The sequence below is a fragment of the Staurois parvus genome, unplaced genomic scaffold, assembly GCF_062004578.1.
Source record: "Staurois parvus isolate SC_StPar_1 unplaced genomic scaffold, SC_StPar_1.0 ptg000133l, whole genome shotgun sequence".
Classification (NCBI taxonomy): domain Eukaryota; kingdom Metazoa; phylum Chordata; class Amphibia; order Anura; family Ranidae; genus Staurois; species Staurois parvus.
The window spans coordinates 10,955,101-10,961,339 of record NW_028317929.1 but is presented as its reverse complement, the minus strand read 5'-3'; positions in this window follow the sequence as shown (position 1 = coordinate 10,961,339).

Genomic DNA, 6,239 nt, shown 5'->3' with positions numbered 1-6,239 from the left:
GTAGTATCTGGGTATCAGGTCAGTTATGTAGGTCGGGGCGGCATTGTGAACAGCCTTGTAGGTCAGGGTTAACAGCTTGAACTTGATGCGTTGGGCAATCGGGAGCCAGTGAAGGGATTGGCAGAGGAGGGTGGCAGAAGTGGAGCGGTTGGTGAGGTGGATGAGTCTAGCCGCTGAGTTCAGGATAGGCTGGAGTAGGGATAGCGTTTGTTTGGGTAGGCCAGTGAGAAGGGAGTTGCAGTAGTCCAGGCGTGAGATAATAAGGGAGTGTACGAGTTTAGCAGTGTCTGGGGTGAGGAATGTACGTATCTTGGAGATGTTGCGGAGGTGGAGCCTGCAAGATCTAGATAGCAGTTGGATGTGGGGTAGGAAGGAGAGGTGGGAGTCCAGGGTGACACCCAGGACTTTGGCGTGTTGGGTGGGAGAGATGGTGGCGTTGTTAGTAGTGATGGAGAGGGTGGGGGGAAGACCAGGAGCTCGGTTTTGGATAGGTTAAGTTTGAGGAAATTGAGCGACATCCAGTCTATGTTGCTTTCTTTTGGTTGTATTTGATCACCTGTGCACTTTTTATTTTTTGCGCTATAAACAATCAAATTTCGAAGAAAAACGATATTTTTTTACTTTCGGCTATAAAAAATATAGTAAACTCAGTTATAAATTTAGGCCAAAAAGTATTCTGCTACATGTTTTAGGTAAAAAAAAATCCCAATAAGTGTATATTGATTGCTTTGTGTGAAAGTTATAGCGTCTACAAACTATGGTATAGATACTGCAATTTATGCCATTTTTTACACAGCGCTGCACTAGTTTAACTGGCAATTGCGTGGTCATGCAATATGGTACATAAATTAAGAATTTATATAAAAAAAAAAATGTTTTTGTTTTTTTTTCTTGAATTTTCAAAAATGTGGTAACAAATGAGATCTGCAAAATACTTACCATGCTTCTTATCAAATTCCTTGGGCTGTCTATTTTCCAAAAAGTGGTCTTGGGGGGGGTAGTCAGGAAGTGTAATGAAATAAAGCCCTTTAAAAGCCTGATGGTGCTTATTGGATTTTGGGGTCCTCTACTTGGCTAGACTGCCAAAATGTCTCTCACATGTGGTACCCCCGTACTCGGGAGAAGCAGAATGTATTTTGGGGAGTAATTCCACATATACCCATGGCATGTTTGAGCAACAGATCATTTAATGACAATTTTGTGTAAAAAAAAAAAAAAAATATTTTCCAAAAACTTGTGGTGAAAAATTCTTCTATTGATTCAATTTGCCTCTCAGCAAATAGTTTGGGGTGTCTACTTTCCAAAAAGGGGTCGTTTTGGGGGTGGGGGCAGTTTATGCCCAGCATTAGAAGTTTATGGCACACATCATTCACTCTTCTAACCACCTGAAGATCAAGCCTTTTCTGACACTTTTTGTTCACATGAAAATAATCAGTATTTTTTGCTAGGAAATTAATTTAAACCCCAAACATTATATATTTTTTTTAAGCAAACACCCTAGTGAATAAAATGGTGGGTGCTGCAATTTTTTATGTCACCTAGTACTATTTTTCAAACGCAATTTTAAAAACAAAATACACTTTCTTTTACTTTTAATGCACAAAATCACAAAATAATGGCCAACTATTTGGTAAAATATAAAAGATGATGGTATGCTGAGTAAAAAGATACCAAACATGACATGCTTTAAAACTTAGCATGCTTCGTGCAATGGCGACAAACTGCATACATTTTTAATATCCATAGGCAACGGTTAAAAAGCCTTTACAAGCTACCATTTTAGATTTACAGAGGAGGTCTAGTGAACTGGTGTTCGTGGTGATAACTCACACACATGGTGCAACTGCTGTTTCCATACCGGCACAGGGTCAACGCTCATGAACGCGGGGGGGCGAGAGTACTTTTTTTTTTTTTTAAATTTTGATTTTTTTAAATTATTTTAACACTGTTCTCTTCATAATTTTTTTAAAATCACTTTTAATGCTATCACAGCGAATGCAAATATCCCCTATAACTTCAATGGGCATTGTCATCTATTATTTTTTGAGAAATCTGGATTCTATCAGACTCTAGATATATCCTCTGCCCTTACATTATCTAATCAAACCAAAATCGGTGTGATCAGATGCTTTCCGAAGTTACAAATGGCGCTGTTTATATCCTGTGAAACTGAAGTGATGAAATGGTCGTAGCTTCCAATTTCTTAGACTATAGAGGTGATTGGCACCATTCTGGTCTCCAATCAGCTCTATGGTCAGCTGGCGGAAACACTGGCTGCATTCTCAGGTTGCCCCGATGTCACGGGACTGTCTGGAAGGCAGTGGGGGAGGGGGGCATTGTCTCCTGCTACTTGTAAAAGCAGTTCTGTAGCTAATTAGCCACTAGGATTGCTTTTACATGAAAGCTGATTGCCGGCTGAAAAAAGCGATACCAGCAGCTGGAGTCATCATCCTGGTATAACCATTCAAAGTCCAGTGATGTACCAGTACATCGCTGTTCCTTGTTTGGTATACAGTAATACCTAGGATTAAGAATTTAATTTGTTCTGCAGGACATCTCGTATAGCAAATAATTCAGAAACCGAAACACTGTTTCCCATAAGAATGCATTGAAAACCAATTAATCCATTCCGAAGGTCAGAAAAACAGTAAACACTACTAAAATACCGCATGATAAAATAACTCGTGGTATTTTAGTAGTGACAGCCATGTGTTAATGTTTCAGCTGTCAGCGGGGTTCCCCGCTGACAGCTGAATGTAAAAGAATTGCTGCCAGTTTTTAAATGTAATTAACGTTTGTTTTTTTCTTCACTATACAGTAGTTCAGAAATTCGTCTGTCACTTTCCCACTCCAGCAAAAAGAGAAAGTTTCTTTTAGTTTATTTCCCCAAAAGAAAATGTTTCCTTTCAGTTTCTTAAAAGATACAAAGTATCCTTTAGCTTCTGGGAAACTGGCCGCTAATGTTGTGAGCTATAGTGAAGAAAAAAAAAAGACGGCAATTGCATTTAAAAATCAGCACTGACGTACACTTCTTATTGTGAAAAAAAAATGTGTAAACCGAGGCATTATTTTCAATGGATTTTCATTCGTAAACTGAAAATTGCGATAACAGAGGCATTCGTAAACCGAGGTATTACTGTATATGCTATGTTTTTTTTTCTTTGTTTTTTTTTTTTTGTATGTATGCAGCCTGTGGCCTGAATGAAAAAAATAGAATAAATCTCTGCCAGAAAAAGTGTGTGGTATGCCCACCATTAGAATATATCGCCCTGAATCCACCCACTTCTAATGGTGGACACACAGGTCACAAGGTGCCACATGTGCCAGTTCCAAGATTGTACAAATGTCTAAATAGTGGCATGGTTGAATAAAAATTGTCCACGTGTAAGTGGTACCCCATACGGAAAAAGGATGACACCAAGTCCCAAACTATCTTGCCACTGCTCGCTATGTAGTCTGGGCATCCAGGGGGGCTCCACGTGACTATCTTTGCCCTTGTAAATCCGAAACTTATAAGTATAGCCTGTTGCCCTCTCACAGATCTTATACATCTTGACTGCATATCTGGCACGCTTGCTGGGGAGAAATTGAATGCAAGGCAGCCAGAAAAATTAGTGGGGGACTTATCAACGCAGATTTTTTGCTGGGGAGTATAGATATCTGCAAATTTTTGGTTAAGGTGATTTGTGAGGGGCTTAATTTTGTGGAGCCAGTCAAATTCAGGCTCACCCCAAGGATGACAGAGTGTATTGTTGTTGAAATGCATAAAACACTTTATACTATCATATCTATGCCTGGCCATGGCAGCAGAGAACACGGCATATGATGAATTAGGTCTGTGGACTGATACAACTGGCAAAAAAAATTAAATTAGGAAGCTGTAATGGGTTTCCATGTGAATGGTCTGGCAAGGTTTGAATTTGGGTTGGCGGCGATAAACTGTTGTGCATATAAATTGCTTTGATCCACAATCAATACATACAGATCTTCCGTGAAAAACGGCTCCAAAAATCAAGGGGAGTAGTAAAATTTGCTGTTTCCACCTGAATTCCGGGTGGGGGGAAGTACGGGTGCTGCAGAATTTGTGGGCTGCCAATCGGGATTTGCAAGCACACAAGGATACTAGGGGCTCTATGGGCCTGTGTGCAAATTCTTGGTGGATACGGGACAATACTTGTGCTCGCCACCACACCAGCTTGTACTGCACTTATGGTACTTGCCACGTCACCAAATCATACTGCAGTGCTGGTATTATTATTATACAGGATTTATGTAGCATTAACAATTTGCTCAGTGCTGTACAATATAACGGGAGACAATACAGCAACAATGCAGTTCAATACAAGAGGGTTAGGAGGGCCCTGCCCCTTGGAGCTTACAATCTAAGAGGTATGTGAAAGACCAGGAAGTACTAGGCCACTAGTACTTGACAGTTCACCAAAAGGTAGCGTGACAGTAGTACTGGCACTTTGCTGTATATGAGAGTCATCAAAATTTACCGGCAAGTGCTAACAGAGATCAGACCTGATTCTGCCAACACTGCGGTTTTGTGTGCAATGTATAAAGTGACAGTAACCCATTGACACTGAGTTGCTGGGGGAGAAGGGGGTTGGGGGTAAGCATAGGGGCTAAACACAGGTGCTGGCAGGTGCCGGGGCTGATCCCGCTAATGCTGCATTTTGGGGGATGCTATACTAATGTGAACGCTGGTATAGTGCTGATCTGATCAAACATATTGATCCGTTTAGACACTATACTAGCAATGGAGGTTTATTGTGTATGAGCGTGTTCCTGGCAATCAAGGGGTTAAATGTGATTACTGGCGTACTGACGGGTAATCTGATGCTATCTGGGAGGGGCGTGAAAACCACAGGAGCGCAAATCACACACACATATATATATACATATATATATATATATAGTGTGATTTTGCACACTTGCGCCGGCCTGTAGCAGTATTTCAGTATGTCAGGAAGCGGTTGCATAAGCGGTTTGTGTTATGGCGATGTGTCATTTTAACTGACAATTGTGCGGTCATACAACTCTGCACAAACATGAAATTTACACCCTTTTCTCCCCATGATTTGGGCTTTCTTTCATTTGTATTTGATTGCCTGTGCGTTTCTTATTTTTTGTGCTATAAAAAACCCCGACAATTTTGAGAAAAAAAAACTATTTTGGACTTTTTGCTATAAAACATGTCCAGTAAAAAAATTAAAAAATCAAATTTCGTCATAAATTTCAGCCAAAATGTATTCTGCGACATGTCTTTGCTAAAAAAAATCCCAATACGTGTAAATTAATTGGTTTACGTGAAATTTATAGTGTTTACAAATGGCGGTATAAATACTGGATTTTTTTTTGTATACTAATAATAGCGGTGATCAGCGACTTATGGCGGCAATCAGCGACTTATGGCAGGACTGCGGTGAACATTCTGACACTGGGGGGGCACTCACTTGGGGTCACCGACAGCCCCAGTGACACCAATACAGTGATCAGTGCAAAAAAAAACCTCTGACACTGTACTAATGGCACTGAGGAGGAAGGGGTTAAAATGTTTAGGCAATCAAAGGGTTAACTGTGTGAGGGGAGTGTTTTACTAGTGGGCGAGGGGAGTGTACTTCACTGTTGCAAGCAGTCCTGGAAAGCTAAGCTCTTCTCTCCGGAACAGTGAGCTGGGAACTGACAAACTTCAAATGTGCTGCAATATTCTTTTTGGACAGCAATGGCTTCCTCCGTGGTGTCCTCCCATGTACTCCATTCTTGTTTAATGTTTTCCTTATTGTAGATGTGTCAACAATAATGTTAGTATGTGCCAGAGATTTCTGTAGGTCTTTAGCTGACACTATGGGATTCTTCTTTACCTCATGCAGCATTCTGCGCTGTGCTCTTGCAGTCATTTTTACAAGACGACCATGCCTAGGGAAAGTAGCAACAGTGCTAAACTTTCTCCATTTGTAGACAGTCTGTCTTACTGTGGACACATGAGCATCAAGGCTTTTGGAGATACTTTTGTAACCCTTTCCAGCTTCATGCAAGTCAACAATTCTTGATCGTAGGTCTTCTGAGAGCTCTTTTCTGCGAGGCATGGTTCACATCAGACAGTGCTTCTTGAAACCAGTAAACCCAAAACAGGTGTGTGTTTTTTAAGGGAAGGACAGCTATCAGCAACACATCCAATATCATCACACTGATTGGAGTCATGGTTGGCTCACTCCTGGCTCCAATTAGCTCTG